The sequence below is a fragment of the Anabrus simplex genome, chromosome 1 (genome assembly GCF_040414725.1).
Source record: "Anabrus simplex isolate iqAnaSimp1 chromosome 1, ASM4041472v1, whole genome shotgun sequence".
NCBI lineage: Eukaryota > Metazoa > Arthropoda > Insecta > Orthoptera > Tettigoniidae > Anabrus > Anabrus simplex.
This window is the reverse complement of record NC_090265.1, coordinates 434129089-434153360: the sequence shown is the minus strand read 5'-3', so window position 1 is coordinate 434153360 and position 24272 is coordinate 434129089.

The window sequence follows — 24272 nt, the reverse complement described above, 5'->3', positions numbered from 1 at the left end:
AGCCTACTTGATTCCAACTGAGAACGCTATCTGACGGTGAAATAGCAGCGCCGATTCTAGAAAGCCAAGAATAACGACCGAGAAGTTTCGTCGTGCTGACCACATGGCACCTTGTAATGTGCAGGTCTTCGGCCTGAGCAGCGTCGCTTGGTAGGCCCAGGCCCATCGGGGCTGTCGCGCCATGGGGTTTGTTTATTTGTCACTAAGGTTACTGTTTCGTGGCGAGACGGATAAAACTGTCGACGATGCCGTATAAGAAACATTGACAGGGATGTTGTCGGACCGGGCTGGGTACCTCAGGCAGTTGAGCGCTGTTCTTCTGATCTCAAGTTGACGGGTTCAATGCCACCTCACTCCGGTGGTATTTGAAGGTGCTGAAGTACATCAACCTCGTGTCGGAAAAGTTAGCGGCACGTAAAAGAAACTCCGTGGGACAAAACTCCGGCATCTCGGAGTCTCCGAAAACCGTAAAAGTAGTCAAGAGGGACTGAAGATCAATAACATTTACATGATGTTGTCAGCTACAATGGAATGACAGAGTAAATAAATTATAACCCTGAGGGCGAAATTTCCGAATAACATCTTCACTGACTTGAATGTGTGTGTGGGATTTTTGTAATCAAAGGTCACATTAATATTCTATAGTTCGGATTCCACGTAAATATAGATGTTCTGTGGCTATGATCATGGTAGACTATTAACAGTAGTATAAAACAAATATCTTGCTTCTTTGTTATAAATTATGTGCGCAAATGCAATGTCTAAGAAATTAACGTCTTATCAAAGTGCAAATAATCTTAAGAGACGACTTGATACTATAGTTGTTCTGAAACTGTCGTATGTAGGCCTATGTTAATCTTAAGAGACGACTTGATACTATACAGTAGTAGTTCTGAAACTGTCGTAAGCCAGGGAAATCTTCAGGGTTTGGATTCTCGCATTGCTGCACCTTTTAAGTCTAGCCGATTCTACTACAATTCAATCCTGCAAACTAGGTCCCAAGAGGAACGCCATATGACATTAATAATAATAATAATAATAATAATAATAATAATAATAATAATAATAATAATCATAATAATAATAATAATAATAATAATAATAATAATAATAATAATAATAATAATAATAATCTTTATCTGTTTACCCTCCAGGGTCGGTTTTTCCCTTGGACTCAGCGAGGGATGCCACCTCTACCGCCACAAGGGCAGTGTCCTGAAGCTTCAGATTCTGGGTCTGGAGATACAACTGGGAAGGATGACCAGCACCTCGCCCAGGCCGCCCCACCTGCTATGCTGAACAGGGGCCTTGCGGGGGGATGGGAAGATTGGAAGGTATAGACAAGGAAGAGGGAAGGAAGCGGCCGTGGCCCGACATTTGCATGGAGGAGAAGTGGGAAACCACGGAAAACCGCTTCCAGGATGGCTGAGGTGGGAATCGAACCCACCTCTACTCAGTGGACCTCCCGAGGCTGAGTGGACCCCGTTCCAGCCCTCGTACCACTTTTCAAATTTCGTGGCAGAGCCGGGAATCGAACCCGGGCCTCCGTGGGTGTCAGCTAATCACACTAACCACTACCACAGAGGCGGATAATAATAATAATAATAATAATAATAATAATAATAATAATAATATGAGTGCATTATCTGTCTAATAACGTAAAATGCATTGATTCGCGTGTATTAGGAAACAGTCCTGTACAGTCGTCAAAATTCACGGTTCTTTACTCGTAAGGTGAGGAGCAGGACAGATATGTAGGCCTACGCACTGCACTCCATGAATTTACATATGCATTCTAGAAAGTTTGTTTCTGGAAGTGATTCTGAAAATTTTATGCGCTGATGTACTTCTGGGAAGAAAGCGTAAATTGAACTGTATTTTATATTTGTCATTTTGAAACATCTACATTTCGTTCGGCTAACCGGCGAGGGATGAAGTATGGAACCGACAGCACTGCCTGGTGTGTGTCCTGCGAACTACTGTGCTCCTCCCCCAGAGCCTCCTGACACAGTGTATGGCTCGGCGGGAGCGTACACAGCCGAACTTCTCCAGTTGGCGAGCGGGCGCACTTCGTGGCGGTTGAATTGGCCGTAGCGGTACGGCTTTCATTCACTCGAACGGTGGCGTATTGGAGCGTAATCCACTCGGAGCATCAGTTGTTTGAGCATTCAAATTGATGAAGTATGTATTGACCTCTGACCGGACCGAAAACTTTCTATTGTTGTAAGTCTTCCAGTTGGTGAAATAAACAATCCAACGGTAGAAGGGAAGCGGCGTGTTTACTTCTATGAACCAGTGGAATGGTTAATGCGCACTGAAGATATTTTTTATGACAGACATACACGCATGTGTTCCGCTAATCGTGTTGTATAAAAATAGCTTCCACCCGCAGCAAGTTTCAAAACATTTTAAACATAACGCAGTCTGTAAAACAGTCGGAGTTTATTTTCTTTAAAAACTGTTATTAGTAGCGGGAATACCGCTCTTTGAGCGCTTCATATTATCCAATTAGTGACTTGTGAAGGGAATTAGTATCTCTGTTGTCAGAATTATTATTTCTTTGCAGCAGATCCATAGTTTATGAATAAATAGAACAATATTTTGAAAGCCATATTTAACGGTGCTTGCCTTCATAGTAAACAAAAAAGTGTTCCTTGTCTTAGTGACATATTTATGTATGAAAAGTTTAACTCAAATAGCAGCTTTCGCTGGCGACAAGAAAAGAGCGCTAGTGTGGTGTGACGGCTGTTTTTAATTTTCTCTCGAAGATTCTTTTCAACTTGTTGAAGAGCCTGACGTCGAGACGACGAGGGAATTGGTAACAGGCACGCTGACGGCAAAAGTAAGTGCTACAATACATCAATTTGTCTCTAATTATAGATACTCTCTTCCGCCCTTTCTTTGGTTTGTGTCGTGCGCTGGAATGTAGCATGCGATCAAATGCAGCAGCTGGGTAATAGGCACATTCAGAGTGCACCAACTGGTGCGTTGATTTTTTCGACAGGGGAAATAAACGTACAGTAAACATTATTTATGGTTCACATTCTCAACATATTTTTGATATACCGTATCGATTCTTTGCATTAGATTTCGATTTATATACTCATTGGAAATTATTCTTAATAAAAATATCGACCATGCAATGAATATTTTGTAAAACTTAGCCTGCATTGTCCACCACAATAATAGGATGAACGTAATTCTCGTGAACAAAAGTATAGTTATCTTTGATATCCTCCGTTCTCTTGTTTCACATCGCATAAGCCCAAAGATTACCTCGTCTATAACCTTTTCTTGTTGAAATCGTAGAAAATCCTCGCGGATATGCTTATAACTTATCGGTAAACAAAAATTAACAAAACTTTTCGCGGCGCCTAGTTTTAAAATGAAATGAGCTATGCTGTCCGTCCTTTAAAATACTCCGTGCAGCAATACGCTTGTGTGGAATTATTATTATTATTATTATTATTATTATTATTATTATTATTATTATTATTAAAATCCAAACAGTGTGTTTAAGTTACCAGTAAATTATCATAAGAGAAAGAAAAAATGGAGCGTGTTGTTCGAGCGGCGTGCGCTGTATACTAGTGAGCTTGCATTTGGGAGATTGTGGGATCGAAGTCCACCGTCGCCGGCCCTGAAAATGGTTTCCGGTGGATTACAATTTGCACACGAGGCAGATGCTCAGACCGTATCTTAATTAAGGCCACGGTCACTTCCTTCTCAATTTTAGCCGCTTCCCATCCTAGCGTTGCCAAAAACCTACGTGTTTTAGTATGCCGTTATATATACAGTTAGCAATAATAATAATAATAATAATAATAATAATAATAATAATAATAATAATAATAATGGGAACTTAACTTTCTCTCAGCATCAGTCGATCTTGAAATACACCAGAATTAAGGTACCAGTAAATATCCTCGCAGAAATCTCTCGTATTTAAGCACACTCAAATGTCAACCCTCTGTGCTGGCATTCTGTCCCGAAACCCTAATCAAAGTATGCGATCGCCAAGCCGATTGAGGCTCTTAGCTGGCCAGTAATGTATATTTGGGAACAGTATATCGAAAGCAAGCATGATATTCACTCCTGAGCAATATATTTATTCCCCCTTTATTCAGAATGATGCACCTGGAGAAGTAAAAGACATATTCAAAACCTTAGATCACGTATGACAAAGAAATTGCCTCGGGAAAATTGCTATGGCTTTATCATACCATTTGATTAAGATGAAAGAGAATGGAATGGGTTTAATATTTTAGTCCTGCTGCTGTTGCCGATCAAACTCACTATTCTGCTGCAGAGCGGATGTTGGCGGCGCTAGGTGGCGATCATTTCCACGCTTGGAATGCAGCGTGAATGCCAAAATACTCTTCCGTTAAGACTCTGGAGGTTCAGTCGGAAATTAACGAATTCAAGATCCATCTTGGGATACAACGCTCTTACAAAAACGTGACCAGAATTCCCTACAAGCGTGATTTTATCCCAAATGGTTACGGAATTCTTTAAAACCATTCACAAGTCCATTCGAGACCAACAAGTCAATTCATTGCAGTTCTTCGGAACGTAGACAATATACTGAACGAATAATTTGTTTGAAAGTTGTTAATATAATGTCATTAATTTTAATCTAATTCATTATTTACCATTTTGTAATTCCTCAATCGCTTCTTTGAGACGTAGCAGCTACTAAGTCGGAAAACGACATATTATAATTAAGAAATCCAAAGTTGAGCTCTGGGTAAGGTTTAAATATTTTGAGGGGAATTTCAGTCAGTTATTAAATACTGTATATTTCACAGATGTTTTCGTTGTTGTCTTAACAAGTAGATGTTTTTATTTGTGAACATTTACGTTATTCAACCTCATCGCTTGTCTGCTGGTGTCGGGGTTCCAACCCTACAGAAGAATACAACATACCGATGGCTATCTTTTAAAATCTCGTATGTTTCAATGCTCTTCCTACCTATTATATACCTTAAGACTGGCCACGCCTACTAGCTGCATATTTGTACGCAATCCATCAGAATAATTTTCGTTGAGATCATTTTCCTATGCTAGTGTGAAAAGGAGAATGGACCTTATATGCACTACACTACAGGAGTGCGTAAATTCGCATTGTAAACAACATCCCTACAATATGGTATGGTAAGATCCATTTTCCTTTACACATCAGCATAGGAAAATTAACACAACGTAAATTATTATGATGGACTGCATATAAATATGTGGCTGAAAGGCTTGACCTGTCTTAAGGAATATAACGGGTAGGAAGAGCATTGGGACATACGAGGTTTTAAAAGAACACCGACTATATGTTCCGGAGCTATGCAAATGTTGCTACTATTTTGTTTTTTCATAGCATTGTCACGGGTAACGTGTGTGCCTTTGATTTTCCACAATTTATCGATCGAGTTTTCTACCTGTACGCCAGCTTTGACGTTCTCTTTACATTATCCTTCAACAAAAAGTTTCAAAACTTTGGTCGGCTGTCCATAAGATTCACACTTAGGTATAGATGTGGTTGTTGTTGAGTCTGGCATTACTTCCTCTTACTGGCTCTCTCTTTGCTATCACCTCAGCGATCCTCTCCTTTTTAGAATTAATTTTAGTTGAAGTTTCTACGGGCTGATAATCATAAAGCTTACCTTCTTAATACATCAATCGGCAAAAACCATTACAGTGTTTTGTCAATTTATTGAACCTAATCTTGGCTGCTTTTTCGACAAACATCTCTATTCTACGTTGAAAAATAGAATTTCGAGCGCCTTGGAGTATCCGCCCTTAACCGATATCGTTCTTGGTAACAAGAGACCTGACGATCTATCCTCGGATGTAGATACTAATGCAGCGTTTAAAATATACAATAAACATGCAGCCTTGCAAAATTATAGAGCTATCTCTTGTTATGATGGCGCGTATGACATCTTAGTCACTTTGTCGCTAGCCTCCCACGCCTACGAACACGCAGCTGCCGACGAAGGGATTCGAACCAACTGTCTCCCGAATGCAAGCTCACAGCTGCGTGACCCTAATCGCATGGCCAACTCGCTCGGCAAAGAAACTCTGTTTCCCGCTGTTTTTATGACTGACAGTTGTTACGTAGAACACTAAATTAGCGTGTTTTCTCACCTTCTTACTTTCCACTTAATAGACGTTTGTTTGATCTGATTAGAAATAATATAAAACTGAAACTGCACTTGTAAATTCCAAATTATTATGCTTCTCCTACCGCTTTTCCCACACCGATGTGGTCGCAAGTGCTAACCGCGGCGCACATGTGGATTTGGCCCTGTTTTACGGCCTGATGCCCTTCCTGGCGCCAACCCTATATGCAGGGATGTAATCACTATCGCGTGTTTCTGTGGTGGTTGGTAGTATGGTATGTTTCAATGCGGACACAAACACCCACTCCCCAAGCCAGAAGAATTAAGCTGAAACGATTATAATCCCCGACCCGGCCGGGAATCGAACCCGGTACCCTCTGAACCGAAGGCCAGTACGCTGACCATTCGGCTAACGAGTCGGACTTGTAAATTCCAGGAACATTTGAATAATATAAACTGACTCCATGCGAACCTGATAGCAAGGGAAAACCAAACGGACCAATGTCCTTGTTTTGATACAGGTGGCGAAGTCATGCCTTACTGTAGATCATACTTATTTCCTACTAGGAAATGTACCCGTGCTTCGCTACGGTATTCTATATTGTATACGGATATCGAAGTAAATTAGTGTACATGCAGTGGATATTTTTTTTAATGCATGCCACTTAGCGTTATCGAGAAACAGCAGGGGAATGTTCTCATACATTGTTTCCAACGTAAAGTGCGAGTTGCGGAGTTGTGATTATAACCGCAGGCTACCTTGCCTACTGCCATTCACAATCAGGTAGGAAAGTTTTCATCATAATGGGAGGCCCCATTACCTACTGCGCCGTCACAATCGATTTGGGGAGTTTTCGTTACAATGGCACACGCGCTTTCCTACTTTCAGGCAGATTACAGTTGAGTTTTATTACAATAGCAGGCACCTTCCCTACTGCCAGTCAAAATTGAGTTGTGCAGTTATCATCATAATGACAGGCCCCTTTTAATGACAGTTACAATGAGGTGGTGAGTTTCCATTATAATATGAAGGCCACTGTGCCGAAGGCCATTCACATTTTAGATTGGTAAATTTGTTTATAATAACGGACACATTCACCTACTCCCAAGCACAATCGGTTAGGGAAGTTTTGAACAAAATTGTATGCTCCCTTGACTTCTGGAAGTCAAATCGAGAACGGAATTATTAATTACAATGGTTGTCCCTCCTTACTAATGCTACTTGCAAAGGAGTTGGAGAAGGATCCCATTCCTACCGTCAGTCAAAGTCGATGTGGAGAGTACCTAATCATTACAATAGCAGACACCCTACTGCGGATAGTCACTATCGATGTAAAATATTCATTAGGTCTATAATAGCAATTCACCCTTTCCACATCGCTGCAAATCGACTTCTATGAATATATATATAGATAGACACACGAATTATAAGCATGTTTAAAATATTGCAAACCTTCATTTACAGATTAACTGCTGCCAAACGATCCATCATATCGACGAACGGATTGTACCATAATACGCCTCATTTAGCGGTCTAAACGGCTAGTCTTAAGATATTTTCTCCTGTCTCATCTGTTTATGGGTAAAATTGAGTTAGAAACCTTGAACGGGGTGAAATTTGGGTAAGGTTTTCTCACAGTGTATTACTTTTGGGTAATAATGTGACATGTACATAGACTATGGCTCATGTATGGATACTGGGTGGGCCAATGTTCGTGTACAATTAGATGATTCTATCTTTCGTATAAGTGATTCGAACTACGAATTATACGTGTACAAAGAGCGAAATGTAGGCATAATCGAGAAATAGAGAATAATTAACATGTAAGAAAGAGATACAACGAAACGTTATAGGACAAAATGTGTAGATCACTCCAAATTGAACGGAGATTGTGCCATTCGTTTTGTGATAAGACTTACCGTTTAGCCGCGAAATACCTCGAAACGAAGGTCTGCAACGACATTAAAATTGCCTCAATATTCCGATATTTTTCGGGAGATTCTGGAAACTTTCCTTCGATTACAGGTTAAGACATATAATTTTGCCAAATTTCAATTTTCTAGCTCGTCTGGCAGATTGTGCCTCAATGTTTCTTTAGGGGGGGGGGGGGTTAAAAATGAGGACGTTCAGGAAACTAAAGCTAACAAATATGCAGATGGTCATTACTTCACCTGAAACGGATAAGTGCACGAAAATTTCGCCAAAATAGTCAATGTACAGACACACACGGTCGTTACGATTTTATTTATATATATATAAGGAATCTGTTCTACGTACAACACCTTTTGGGCTATGTCCGCTGACTTAGCCTGCAAAACCGACCGTTCATGATATCCCCCTTATTAATCCTTCTATCTAGAAAATGCATATGAGAAAAAAGTTTTAGAAATTGATTTTCATCAAGATTGATCGATATCCAGTCAGGTTAGTCTTGTATATATTGTGGGAGAGTAAAATCACTATTTCGTTTCCCCAGTCCATTCCGGGAATTTGACATGGTATGGACCTAAAAACTTACCTTTGGACAGGTGGATGCTAAATGTGAAGTTTAGTTGAAATATCTCCGGTAGTTTTCAAGTAATAAGAAATAGGCTTTACACGCACCCGCTCTTGAGTGAAGTCCGGTGGGATTTGTACGGAAAAACGGTCCGTTAATGGCATCTCCGTTATTAATCCTCGTATCGAAATGATGCATATGAGGAAAAAGGCTTATTAATTGATCACCATTAAGGCAGGTAGATTTCCATTAAGTTTGGTTGTGTATATTTTGTGGGAGTGCGAGATCACTGTTTCGGTTTCGTAGAAACCCCCAGTCAGTTCAGGGATTTAGAACCAATATTGGCCATAAATCCTCCCCAAGGACAGGTGGATTCTAAATATGAAGTTTGTTAGAAACATATCCAGTAGTTTTTACGTTATATTACATTATTACACCTGAAATGGGTAACTGTACGGAAATTTCGCCAAAATAGTCAATGTACAGACACACGGTCTTTACGGTTAGATTTGTTTTACGTCGTACTGTCACGGACAGTCTTATGGCAACGGTGGGCTAAGAAAGATCTAGGGTTGGGAAGGAAACTACCGTGGCCTTTATTAAGATACGATCCCAGTATTTGCCTGGTGTAAAAATGGTGAAACCACGGAAAATCATCTTCAGGGCTGTCGACAGTGGAGTTCGAACCTATTATCTCGCGAATGCAAGCTTACATCTACGTGACCTATACCAGGTCGCCAGCTTGCTCGGTAGGTCATACTTCTGCTGGCTCCGGAAATACTCTGTTGGCTAGATGGTCGGCCAATTTTCGCTGACTAAACCACTTCCGTAAATGAATATTATTTTTGTTACCGGTACATGTGTTGCTCTAAAATGTTGAAGTAGCCTATTTAATGGAAACTTACAATTAAGAGCAAAGTAAAGCAATTGAAGACTATCGTAGAATAATACGCTGCTGAACGTAATGTGTATTCTAGTTGTTTCTGGGGCCATCTTAACCAGCCCCATTTTGGGTTTTAGCCAGGGGTTTAAGACCGGAATTCCTTCCCTGCAGGACATGATTTATTTTTCAGCTGAAAATTCCACCCTACAACCACCAGGATTTGATGTTCGGTCGTCAGGGTGGAAGGCCAACAGCTAAGCTACTCTGTTAATAATGAAGTCATCCGATTTTTTTTTTTTTTTTTTTTTGCTACTTATTATACGTCGCGCCGACTCAGAAAGGTCTTATGACGGCGATGGGATAGGTTTAAGACTCAAAAAGAAGCAACCGTAGCTTTAATTAATGCCCCAGCATTTGCCTGGTGTGAAAATGGGAAACTTCGGAAAAGAATCTTAAGGGCTGCCGAGAGCGGGGTTCGAAGCCACTATCTCTCGAATGCAAACCAACAGCCACACACGTCGAAATGCGTAGCCAACTAGCTTGACCAGAAAATGATGATGTTCCCTTCTGCGAAATCCTTCAGTTAATGTTCCTCTGTCTTAACACGTTTCTTTCTTTCATTCATTCATTCCTTTTCTTTTCTTCATTTTTCTTCACTTTCGGCATATCTTTATGAGCGTATCTGGCGTGCTTTTTACGGCCGGATGCCCTTCCTGACGACAACCCTTTGTGAAGGGATGTATTGACTATTGCATACTTCGGTAGTGGTTTGTAGTGCAGTGTGCACAAACACCCAGTTCCTGAGCTGGAAGAATTAACCGGACCGGCTGAAATCCCTGACTCGGTGAAGAAACGAACCCTCTGAACAGAAGACCTCAATGCTGATCTTTCATCCTAGGAGTTGGACTGTTTTGAAATCCCCTGTTATGGAAGAGAAGGAATTTGCACAATCATTTTCCTGAAAATTTACTCCGTAATAATAATAATAATAATAATAATAATAATAATGTATGTTTACCCCCTTAGTTCCATTCCTGATACGGGGTCGGGCATGAGGTTAGACGAAATTTAATGATGTGTTTTTACGGCCAGATGCCCTATCTGACTCCAACCTCAGTTGAGGAGCAATGAAGATGAAATGAATGAGGGTGAATGAAATGGGGTAAAAAGCTGAAAGGAATTGGCTGTGGCCTATGAATATGAACTGCCCCAGCATTTGCCTGGAAGTGAATTAAGAAACCACAGAAAATCATCCTCAGGATAGCCGACGGCGGGGTTCAAACCCACTCGTCTTCAGAGTACAGAGCTTGACTGCTTAGCCGTAGTACGTTAACACGAGTGGCCACAATATACTGAAGATATTTGAATACAAATGATATATTCGGCAAATTATTATTTTTTATTATATCCATTCTACGCCCTCAATTATGAGAAAAGTCATCATTTAATAAATTAGTTTTTAATCGTAGATAATATACAGAGATAGCGTGACTTTAAGACTGAACTGTTTCAGATTTCACGTACTTTACAATACATCCGTCATTCACATCGTTGTACAGTGTGTCAGCACATCTAGCCAACATAACGGAGCCAATAAATGGGGTATTTTGCGCTTTAAGGCAACTAAATATTAAAATAACGCTAACCTTAAGAAAATTAAGATGATATCTTGTACACCAATTTAGAAAGAACTTTAAGCAGAAAGGATATTTACAAAATGTAGGAGACAATGCTAAGCTTATAGTTTTACGTGACTGTTGGTATAAAGGTCATAGCCGCGGGACCTCCAGGTTTGCAGAGAATCCGAGCCACTGGGACGTGACTTTTCATTTTTTAAATGGAATGCCCCATGCATTGGACGGAATTCGAATCGCATCAGCCTTTGTGAGAAGCCGGTGATAATGCTACTAGGCGAACGCGTCCCAAGAGATAATGAATGCTCCATCAGTACACAGAGTGGTTGGAATCTAAGCAGATTCTCCAGAGCGTGAAAGTAAAGTGAGCTAGGCCTATATGCATTATCTCAACTTCCTCTCGTCGCTCAATTGAGATTGGAAAAATTACAGTGTTCGAACGACCTGCAGGGCATGAGTTTTCATTATTTCTTTCTCTTCTGTCTATCAGACGAATTGTTTTCAGTCATAATTTTGACACACTCGGATCGAGAACGGGTAAGTGCTTCATTTGACAGAATGGGTAAACTTTCTATGTTAATTATGGCCCTTTTGATGTTTGCTCTTACTTCTCAGTGAATTTCATGGTTGAAGTCTACCACTACTGTTCATTTATCTATCTGTAGCTTACATCTGGCCGCTCTTCTACAAATATTTGCTACATTCAGACAAAAATAGTGATAAGCCGCTGAGAATAATAACACTGGTACAAATTTGTATCTCTCTCTCTCTCTCACCCACACACACACCATTATGTGTTTTGTGTGTGTGTGTGATAATTTATCCTTGAAAGAATGCACTTATTTTTTCAATACAAGGTAGCCTACGTAATATTCATTTGAAGTACATTTCTCCAATTAGCATAAGCTGTGAAAAAGTTTATCTGATATGTCTTTAGAAACCTATCCGTCATCTGACGCTACTGTATTTATTTAGGCTCTTTCGTCCAATTCCTTGGCTGAATGGTTAACGTACAGTGCTCCAGAATTACTTTATTCGAAAAATGGAAACGATCCAGAAGAAAGCAGGGCGATTTGTTCGGGTGTTTTCGACAAAAGAATAATATTACCAAAGTGTTGCAAAGGTGACGATTTGCTCGACTAAGTAATATGTTCACCGGGCGAGTTGGCCTTGCGGTTAGGGGCGCGCAGCTGTGAGCCTGCATGTAGGAGATAGTGGGTTCGACCCCCACTGTCGGCAGTGGTTTCCCATTTTCACACCAGGCAAATGCTGGGGCTGTGCCTTAATTAAAGCCACGGCCACTTCCTTCCCACTCCTAGGTCATTCCTATCGCATCGTCACCATAAGACCTATCTGTGTCGGCGCGACGTAAAATAAATTGTAATATATACATACATGGGGTATATATGTTCCGAAGCATCAGTGGAGAGTGAGAGCGTGGAATTGCATTTTATGCTTGTATTGAGTTTTTAAAGAAATAGAATGTCTTGAAATGTGTTTAAAATTGGAATTCAAGAGGATATGTTGGGGGAAATATTCGTTTCGGCCAATATGAAGATGAACCAGGGATTGGAATATACTAACAGGGATGTTTGATAAATTTCCAACTTCTTTTAAATACTAGCTAATAAACTGATAGGGAATCTTCCACCTGGGCGACAGCCCTAAGTGAAGATCAGTGGGGATTTGTAGTTAGTCCCGCCTAGTGGCAGGGTAGGCTATGTAGCTTCATTCAGTCATTTCATTCGATCGCAGGCCATTTATACTCTTGATGTCGTTGAGCAGTGTATTTAGCCCATCGTCGCTTAGGTCATAATCAATAACTTATTGCTTTTTCATCCCACTAACTACTTTTAAGGTGCCGGAGTTTTGTCGCACAGTAGACCTTTAAGTGCCGATAAATTTACCTACACGAGGCTGGCGTATTTCAGTACCTTCAAATACCACCAGACTGAGGCGTCATCTAACTCGCTAACTTGGGCTTAGAAAGCTAGTGTCCTACCTTGTGAGCTTTACGTAGGTCATCTCTTGGCCCCATCTTTACAATCGTATCTACTTCTGCTCACAACATGGGCAAACTATCCTAGTGGTCTTCACGCACTTTCTCCTGGATCGCCATATTGTTTTATGAAATCCTTACTAGAAACAACACCAAGTTGAGTGATGCCGGCTGATCATCTGAGTTTCTTCGTCGCTAAGTCTACCCTCCGCCTCTTTCTCAGTCGACCAACATTCGGTAACAGTGTGTGCGGCGCACCTGGTCAGATGATGTTGCGATGGACCTTCGTGTTCAATAGTTCTTTCACTTACCTACTGCCGTTTGCCACCTCACGGTGTATTCATAAATCTCCCCTTTCACTTCTTTAACCCTGTTCAAATAATGCAATTAAAAGCGAACAAATGAAACGCCACTAAACATATTTTAACTTTTATGTGCGTAATTAAAAATAAAGTTTAAATGTACGGTAATAATATTCAGTAGGAAAAGAAACCATTAAATGAAACAATACCGAGCTCGATAGCTACAGTGGCTTAATTGCGGCCAGTATCCAGTATTTGGGAGATAGTGGGTTCGAACCCCACTGTCGGCAGCCCTGAAGGTGGTTTTCCGTGATTTCCCATCTTCACACCAGGAAAATGCTGGGGCTGTACCTTAAATAAGGCCACGGCCACTTCCTTCCCACTCCTGGTCCTTTTCTATGCCATCGTCGTCATAAGACCTATTTTGTGCCGAGCCCAGTGGCTCAGACGGTTAAGGCACTGGCCTTCTGACCCCAACGTGGCAGGTTCAGTCCTGACTCCTTCCGGTGGTATTTGAAGGTGCACAAATACTTCAGCCCCGTGTCGGTAGATTTACTGGTACGTGAAAGAACACGTGCAGGACTAAATTCCGGCACCTAGGCGTCACCAAAAACCGTAAATATGTAGTTAGTGGGACGTTAAGCTAATTACATTATTATTATTAGTATTAGACCTATCTGTGTCGGTGCGACGTAAAGCAAATTGTAGTCGAACTTCAAATGTTTTACAGATTCTTTATGTCGCAGTCCCTTTAAGCACGCACATATGCTATAAGACGTGCCATGTTACGTACGACTACTCTACACAATTCTCTTAACCACCGAGTGTGAGTAATGACTACGAAAACAAATAAAAAAGGCACTTAGCAAGCTCTTACAAACGAACCCTAGTGCTATTACTTTAACATAACAAGTTCAATATTGAAGAGATTTAAACATGATATGGTAACGAAAAAGACCGAATCTTTATGCTAATAATAATGCTATTTGCTTTACGTCCCACTAACTACTTTTACGGTCTTCGGAGACGCCGAGGTGCCGGAATGTAGTCCTGCACGAGTTCTTTTAAGTGCCAGTAAATCTACCGACACGAGGCTGCCGTATTTGAGCACTTTCAAATACCACCGGACTGAGCCAGGATCGAACCTGCCATGTTGGTGTTAGAAGGCCAGCGCCTTAACCGTCTGAGCCACTCGGCCCGGCGAATCTTTATGAATTAACCGTGATAATTAACTGTTTTCTTATGATTAAGATTATCATTTCTATTTCTATTGACTCCGATTTATGACCGGTTGAACAAAGTGAAATAAACAAGCATCTAGATCTAACAACCGTTTCAATATTTAATTATGTAAGTTCAAAATTTTGCCGAAATGGTTCTATTTCGTGTTTTAATCTCCTACTTCTACAGCTCACAGTGTTGGAAACACTGCTTCTAGGCCAAATTTGATCAGGAAGGTGAAAAGCAATTCAGTTATCACTGAATAATATATTAATATATTATAGATCATCAACCTGAGGAGAAATGTAGGAAGCTAACTCTTCAGAGTATAAACATAACGAATTATAATGGATGAACGTTATGAAAGGTAAAAATGAAACCTAATGCCGGTGAGATCCAAAGAGGGCTAGATTTGACCGCGGATAACTGACGAGAATATCAAACTTAGGTCTGATTCCCATGAATACCACCCACGTCCGATGAGTTTTGTCCTACTGAAAACTCCAGCGGAAGATATTTTTTCCAGTGACCCCTTCATATGTCTGTTTATTACCTGATGGAGTATACTTCTGTAACGTAACTGTCAGTTTTATTAGCTGCCATTCGCGGAGGTCGGGATTCGATTCCCATTTCTATAAGAAACATAAGATTTCAGGGAGTGCTGCGTGATTAATAATAATAATAATAATAATAATAATAATAATAATAATCTCCATCTTCAGCTCATTGAATGGTCAGCATAGTGGTTTGCGGTTCACAGAGACCCATCTGGGCCGGAATTTTAACAGCGTACGGTTAATTCCTCTGCCTCGGCGACTTGGGTCTGTGCTCGTCGTAATAGGCTGCTCATCTCTTCGTCTACATACAGCTCACTGCACTACCCACCACCACAGAAACACACAGTTATGAATACACCCTTCTATTATGGTGGCATCAAGAATTTCCTGACGGAGCTCGATAGCTGCAGTCACTTTAGTGGGGCCAGTATCCAGTATTTGGGAGATAGTGATTTCGAAACCCACTGTCGGCAACCCTGAAGATGGTTTTCTGTAGTTTCTAATTTTCACACCAGACAAATGCTGGAGCTGTACCTCAATTAAGGCTACGACCACTTCCTTCCCACTCCTAGCCCTTTCCTGTCCACTCGTCGCCACAAGACTTATCTGTGTCTGTGCGAATTAAAGCAACGTGTAAAAAAAGGAATCCTGCAACGTCTGTGTATAAACGTTTGACGAAAGTAGTGAAAGTACAAAGTATTTTTCCTGCACATTCAGTTAACAGTGAATAGGTGGATCATGACTGGTGGTAATGAAATTAAATGCCGTGTGGCCTACGCGGAGGACTGGTGCAGGTCTTTTGATTTGATTCCCGTAGGCGACCTGAGCGTCATGATGAGGATGAAATGATGATGAAGGCAGCACATGCACCCAGTCTTCGTGCCATTGGAATTAAGCAATTAAGGTTAAAATCCCCAACCCGGCCGGGAATCAATCAGTTACGGGAATCGAACCCTGTACCCCTGTGACCAAAGGCCACCACGCTAACCACTTAGCCATGGAGAGATCCTAGATCAAATAAATGAAACATCTCATCCCTCACACTAACATATCTAAACGTTCGGTAAATGACTCCGAAGTTGTTGGATTAGGAGGGAGGACAGTTAGGTGTCGTCATTTCAAAATGCGCTGAATTACAGTTCTCCCTGGCATTTAAGGTAGAACAGGTTCATCTATATCCGCAAAATTTTTCCTTATTATTCTAATCGGATGAGTCAAAGATTAAAAATTTCTTATTTGGAGCACGAGTTTGCTCTGTAGCGCTATGCTTGACAACTGTAGGATAGTCATCCTTCTCGGTGACTGCTCTTCCTCGGCATCCTTTTTCTGTATACACAACTACTAAGTTCTACCATTGATTGCATATTTTGTTTGTATATAAAATAAAAGTCCTGCGAAACAAAAACAGGAACAACTCCTTTGTGTTGGGATTAAATTACCTACCATCATAAAAACGTCCAACTTTGGAAACATCTTTGGTCCGACTCATTGACTGAATGGTCAGTGTTGAGACCTTCGGTTCAGAGGGTCCCGGGTTCGATTCGCGGTCGGGTCGGGGATTTTAATTGCCTCTGATTAATTCTTCTGGCCCGGGGACTGGGTGTTTGTGTTTGTCCCAACACTTCCCTCTTCATATTCAGACAGCACACTACACTACCAACCACCACAGAAATACGCAATAGTGATTACATCCCTCCATATAAGGTTGGCGTCAGGAAGGGTATCCAGCCGTAACACAGAGCCAAATCGAAATGTGCTACACAGTTCGCACCCGCGACCCCATAGGTGTGGGAAAAGCGGTAGAAGAAGAAGAAGAAGGATGATGATGATGATGATGATGATACAGATTTGCTGGAAATTGTAATAATATTGTTATGTAGGCTACTATGATATTATACGTTCAAAATATGCTAAAGGAGAATATGTAAAATAACATAGATGAAAAACAAAGCGAGATGTACAATATGTCAGTTGGTATGCATACCACAAGACAATAATAATAATAATAATAATAATAATAATAATAATAATAATAATAATAATTTCGTGTGGCTATTTCTAGCTGGTGCAGACCCTGTATGGCAGACCCACCGATGAGGGTGGTAGGCATCTGCCATGTGTAGGTAACTGTATGTTATTGTGGTGGAGGATAGTGTTGTGTGTGGTGCGTGAGTTGCAGGGATGTTGGGGAGAGCACAAACACCCAGTCCCCGAGCCAAGAGAATTAACCATTTAAGGTTAAAGTCTCCGACCCGGCCGGGAATCGAACCCGGCACCCTCTGGACCAAAGGCCAGCACGCTAACCATATAGCCATGGAGCCGGACGTACAAGACTGTAGATACATTTTTTACTGAATGTAAACCTACAACCTGTTTTCCTGTCATTGACCGGGTCAGGGATGGAATGAATGAAGCAGATATAGGCTCTTAGTACGATGGGGTCGCCACTCACAAAGTGATTTATTAATGACTGATAGATGCTATGAAATGAGAATGGAGAGTGTTGCTGGAATGAAAGATGACAGGGAAAACCGGAGTACCCGGAGAAAAATCTGCCCCGCCTCCGCTTTGTCCAGCACAAATCTCACATGGAACGACCGGGATTTGAACCACGGTATCCAGCGGTGAGAGGCCGACGCGCTGCCGTCTGAGCCACAGAGGCTCACATTTTTTACTGTATAAAACAATATTTATATGAAAATGTAGTATGCGAAATGGAATCTTCTTCTTTTTCTACCGCATTTCCCACACCTATGGGGTCGCGGGTGCGAACTGTGTATCACATATAGATTTGGCCCTGTTTTACGGTTGGATGCCCTTCCTGACGCCAACCCTATATGGAAGGATGTAATCACTATTGCGTATTTCTGTGGTGGTTGGTAGTGTAGCGTGTTTTCTGATTATGAAGAGGAAAGTGTTGGGATAAACACAAACACCCAGGCCCGAACCAAAAGAATATCAAAGGTGATTAAAATCCCCGACGCGACCGGGAATCGAACCCGGAGAAAAGGCCTCAACACTGATCTTTCAGCCAATGAGTCGGACAGTATGCGAAATGGAGCATGTCAAATAAAACACAATCTATAAAAACTAGTCGAAATCCGCAAGAATTGTTGGCCCCAATAAATTGAGAAAAAGGCCAGCAAGAAGAAGTAATAGAATGCAATTGATTTTTCGTCCTCTTGACTACTTTTACGGATTTTGAAAATGCCGTGTTGCCGAGATTTTACCCTACCAACACGAGGCTTTCATATTTGTACACCTTCAAATACCACCACCGGGTGAGTTGGCCGTGCGGTCAGGAGCACGCGGCTGTGAGCTTGCATCCGGGAGATAGTGGGTTCGAATCCCACTGTCGGAAGCCCTGAATATGGTTTTCCGTGGTTTCCCATTTTCACACCAGGCAAATGATGGGGCTGTACCTTAATTAAGGCCGCGGCCGCTTCCTTCCAACTCCTAGGCCTTTCATATTCCATCGTCGCCATAAGACGTATCTGTGTCGGTGCGACGTAAAGCAACTAGCAGATACCACCGGAATGATCCAAGTTTGATCCCTCCAATTTGAGCCGAAACTGCCAGCGCTTTACCATCCCGAACGACGTAGCCCAGTGGGTTGAAACGGTACGCGTAACTTACCTTCTCTGGAGATGTACTTTTAAAGAACCACACCACGTCAGATTATTACGAACACGTAGAACGTATTTATTTACTTACTAAATGTCTGTGAAGTCTAGAGCACGGAGGCTGGTTGGATCATCATACAACAACTCCAAAGGTTGTAGCAAAACTGTAAAAACCGATGGTGGTGCCGTGATGATCTTCTGGAATGCCATTCTTTATCGGGACAACGTTGCACAGTTACGTCTGTGTTCTAACTTCCACTGCCGCTTCACTGAAACACGATTACCATGCTCGACACGAACGTCGCACTAACACATTGACGGTTTTCGGCGACGCAAGGATGGGAAAGGGGCTAGAATTTGGAAGGTAGCGGCCGTGGCCTTAATTACCGTACATCTTCAGCATTTATGTCGTATGAAAAATGGGAAAGCGCGGACAACTATCTTTAGGACTGCCAACGGTGGAATTCTAACCGATTATCTCCCGAATGCAAGCTTACGCTACGCGACCCTAACCGCATGGCGAACTCACTCGGTGTAGCGTAATGAGGCGTGTAAGGCATAATGAAGAAAGATGTAGTTCGCTATTGCTTTTCTCACTACCCAAATGTAGGAAACGCGGTATTTTATTAATACAGTTAAATACGTTCTGTGTCAACTTCATTAAAGACATTTTACTACTGTATATGAATGTACTGTAACAGATAACTGCCCGCACAATTTAGCATGTGACCTCATAGAGTCCTCTGAAGTAATATCGCATACCTTAAATATGTTTAAATACAGCTTGCCTTCTTAGCACATGTTCATTAAGTAAACACTAGATTTTTTAAAGAATATTGCTACAAATGTTCCTCGCTTGCTGACTTTAATGACGCAACAGAGGATTGTTATTTACCATAAACACAACCCTTCAGCCAATTTGATAGTTATTTTCGTGTCGAGCATGGTAATCGTGTTTCAGTAAGCGGCAGTGGAACACAGACGTAACTGTGCAACGTTGTCCCGATAAGGAATGGCATTCCAGTTACTTGTGCGCAATTGATCGTAAACTCTCAGATATGTGTATGTCGGTCTGGCAAGACTGAAGTCTGTGAAGTGCGATTTGAGAGACGTGGAGATCTGTCCGATTACTGCTCATTCATTGTAAGGAATGTGTTGAAGTTCATTATTAAGCGTTTTTCAAGTTTCTCCTTTATTCGGTCTGTTGTGTTGTCATATTTTAGCATGTTTCTTGCAGTCTACAGCACGAAGAAGATGGAGAGCAGGTTCTTATACAGTCTTCGCTTCTCTGTATGTAGTCTCTTGCGTTCAGCTACGTTGTATGGGATGGAACTAGCCTGAAAACCTGTAGTCTGGGCTAGGTGGTTAACAGAAGCTTCCTATCCAGTTGACTGGGTTCGATTTCTGGACCTGTCATAAATTTAAGACTTATTTCGGGATCACTTAATCTTGGAGAAGACAGTTGGGAAGGGTATTAAAATGATTATGATTGTTGTTTAACGGGCCTAATATCGAGTTAAATCTTAATATCGTGCAAAGTTGCTTTTTCACTTTATTCTAAGGTTCTCTTGCCAATCCTAGTTCCAGTTACAGTCATTACAAAAGGATAGAGTGATAGCCGAGAGAATCACTGGCTTCTCGCCAAGGTGACCGTGGTGCGAATCCCCACAGCTTATGTGGATTTGTTGAAATGAAGTCACCACCCAGTGAAGCTGCCTCTGTGGATCAGTGGTAGAGTGTCGGTCTCCGGATCCCAAGATAGCGGGTTCAAACCCGGCAGAGGTAGTTGGATTTTTGAAGGGCGTAAAAAAGTCCATTCGAAACTCCCATGTCCTACGATGTCGGCATGTAAAAGATCTCTGGTGACACATTTGGTGTTTCTTCTTCTTGAGGCGCCTTCTCCTAGCGGAGATTGGCGGTTGGACATGATGTTGCAGCATGGAAAGCATCTTCTGAAGTGCAGTTGTGCCATCTACGGATGACCTTCAGCCATGAATTCCTCCTCCTGCCAACAGACCTTTTCCCCTGTATTTTACCTTCAGTGATGAGTTGTAATAGCTGGTACTTCTCGCCTCTCATAATATGCCCTAGATATTGGGTTTTTCTTTTTTTTTACAGTAAGTAATAGTTCTTTTTGTTCCTTCATGCGATGAAGGACTTCGTCATTTGAAATTTTCAGCACCCAAGGTATTCGGAGTAGGCAGCGACATTTCAAAAGCATCAATTCTTTTTTCTAGATTTTGGTCAAGGGTCGAGCGTTCACATCCAAAGAGAAATATGGAGAATACATAGCACCGAATCATTCGCATTCTTAATTGCACCCTTAGATCCGATTTTGTAAATAGCTGTTTCATGCTGAAAAATTGCCTCCTGGCCTGTTCTATTCTAGATTTTATCTCTCTCTTGCAATTACATTCCTCATCTAGCACAGTACCCAAGTATTTGAAGGAGGATACTTGTTCAATCTTACTGCCGTTTATTGACAGGGTTGCTGGAATTTTTCTTTTAGAGAAGACTACAACGTTGGTCTTGGAAGCGTTGACAAACAGGCCAAACTCTTCACTACGCTGGACTATTTTGTCTATCATGCGTTGAAGCATGGTGTTTACCCGACAAAATTCATTAAATCTCAGCCATAGACGCCCAAGAGAGTTTCGGTTTACTCGGTCTGACATCTAGTGGGCCTAGAGTAAAACGGAACATCGAAATTGACGAGCAGACAGCCAGATGGTGTCAAATCGAAATGTCTGCACACGGTAGCTGAGGCCATACGATTATTATTATTATTATTATTATTATTATTATTATTATTATTATTATTATTATTATTATTATTATTACCACCCAGTGATTCAGACTGCACGTAAAACATGATGTATCTTGGCTAAGATAATGAAATCAACAGACATGTAAAATTACAAAAGCATTCGCCTGTACAAATACCACAGTCAGACCGATTATCAGGCTGACTACAATAATAATAATAATAATAATAATAATAATAATAATAATAATAATAATAATAAAATGAAATGGCGTATGGCTTTTAGTGCCGGGATATGTCTGAGGGCTTCGGCTCGCCAGGTGCAGGTCTTTTGATTTGACTCACGTAGGCGACCTGCGCGTGATGAGGATGAAATGATGATGAAGACAACACATACACCCAATCCCCGTGCCAGGGAAATTAACCAATTATGGTTAAAATTCCCGACCGTGCCGGGAATCGAACCCGGGGACCCTGCGACCAAAGGCCAGTACGCTAACCATTTACCATGGAACCGGACAATATTAATAATACCTTTACGTCCTAGTAACTACTTTTGACGGTTTTCGGAGACGCCGAGGTGGCGGAATTTTTTCCCGCAGGAGTTATTTTACGTGCCAGTAAATCTACCGACACGAGGCTGACGTATTTGAGCACTTTCAAATACCATCGGACTGTGTCAGGAACGAACCTGCTAAGTTGGAGTTAGAAGGCCACCGCCTCAACCGTCTGAGCCACTTAGCCCGGCGATTTCCCATTTTCACACCAGGCAAATGCTGGGGCTGTATTTTAATTAAGGCCATGGCCGCTTCTTTCCCCGTCCGAACCCTTTTCTATCGCATCGTCGCCATTAAGACCTGTCTGTGTCGGTGTGACATAAAACAAATAGTACTTGTATGGATATTTCTCACATTTAGAGTATAGCTTAATGTTGATAGTTTTCGCCAAATTTCCATGCACATATAGCAGGTTCACTGGTTCGCAACACTGTTGCCCATGTTTACCACTTCCACTTCAAATCAAGGAAAATACTAATACAATTTTCAAGTCACGGCTGCTACCTTCCCGGTTATAAAATCGGCTTATTTTAAATGTTCCAGAATAGATACTTCAATAAATAAAGGTACCAGTGAGAAATCACATATGGCTGTGGTATGTTGTCAACGGTTTTGCAAAGTCCCTGGCTTAGCAGAAGGCACCGACTAATTCGGCAACGTCCAGGTATGAACGTAAGACATGCCCTTTTTTGTAATTTGAACATAATTATTGCACAGATAACGCTAAAAGAATGGATTTAAGATCCCTCTTTTTAAGAAGAATAATAAATAAACGCGTCATTTCAACACAGAGCAAACAGCTGTTCAAGTAAGAAGATATGAACCGAACTCGCCACGTCTTGTACGCATATGGTCTCCAGCTGGGCTATTTCAGTGTCATCGTAGTGCATGCTTTTCGATTACATTTAAACAGTTTCCCCATTTTAAAATATCCCACAAGTGAGTCAGCCCATACACATATGGAGGGTGATATGACGTCTTTTTAAATGTTAAGGAAACGAAAAAACGCACCCAAAGTACACGAGTCATGCAGATCATCCAGTTAGCCACTTGTAAAAGCAATAAGCTTGTAGGTTTACATAACTGTTGATATTACAGTATGATCATAGCCGCTGGACGTCCAGTTTCACGTGAAATCCTAACCACGGTTGCAACTTGGGAGAGGGAGAATACATCGCTGCTCTGTCACATAATTTAACGGCTAATGCTGCTACAAGGAACATTTATACCGCTGTAAATTGTTAATTGAATTTATCACGTCGTTATTTCGAGATATGCCTATAATGTCCAGCAGACTAAACTGTTTTCCCTGACACTTAGAACGTTTGGTCTGTCAACAAAGTGCAAAAAATGTAAATAATTATAAAGATGTGCATATCTTGTTCCAGTTGCACAATTATTCGAATTGATCCGAGTCGGGTACAGTCATTTGAAATGTGAGTTCACACATTTTCTTTGTTGATGGCTTCATGTCACACCGACTCAGAGCTTAGGACAACGATGGGAGAAGAAAGGGCTAGGATTGAAAAGGATGCGACCGTGGTCTTAATTAAGGTTCAGTCCCTGCATTTACCTGGTGTGAAATTGGCGAACCACCGAAAATCATTTACAGAGCTACCGACAGTGGGTTTCGAGCCAATCATCTCCCAAATGCAAGCCCACCGCTACTTAACAAAACCATGTCGCCAACTCGTTCAGTAAACTTCAGTTAATCTTGGTAGGGTCAAACATTTTAAATGTGGGTGTACAGTATAAGGTTTTACGTCGCTTCGACACAGATAGGTCTTCCGGCGACTATGGGATAGGGAAAGGTAGGAACCAGGAAGGAAGCAGCCATAGCCTGCTGTGAAATGGGAAACCATGGAAAACCATTTTCAGGGCTGCCGACAGTAGGGCTTGAACCCACTATCTCCCGAATGCAATCTTATAGCTACGTGACCCAAGATGCGCAGCCACCTCTTTCACTATACGCAAAATTTACGGCGACGATGGGATACAACAGGGCTAATGCTGGGAAGGAAGCGACGGTAGCCTTAATGAAGGTACAGGCCCAGCATTTGTCTGGTGTGAAAATAGAAAATCACGGAAATCTATCCTCAGGACTGCCGACGGTCGGGTTCG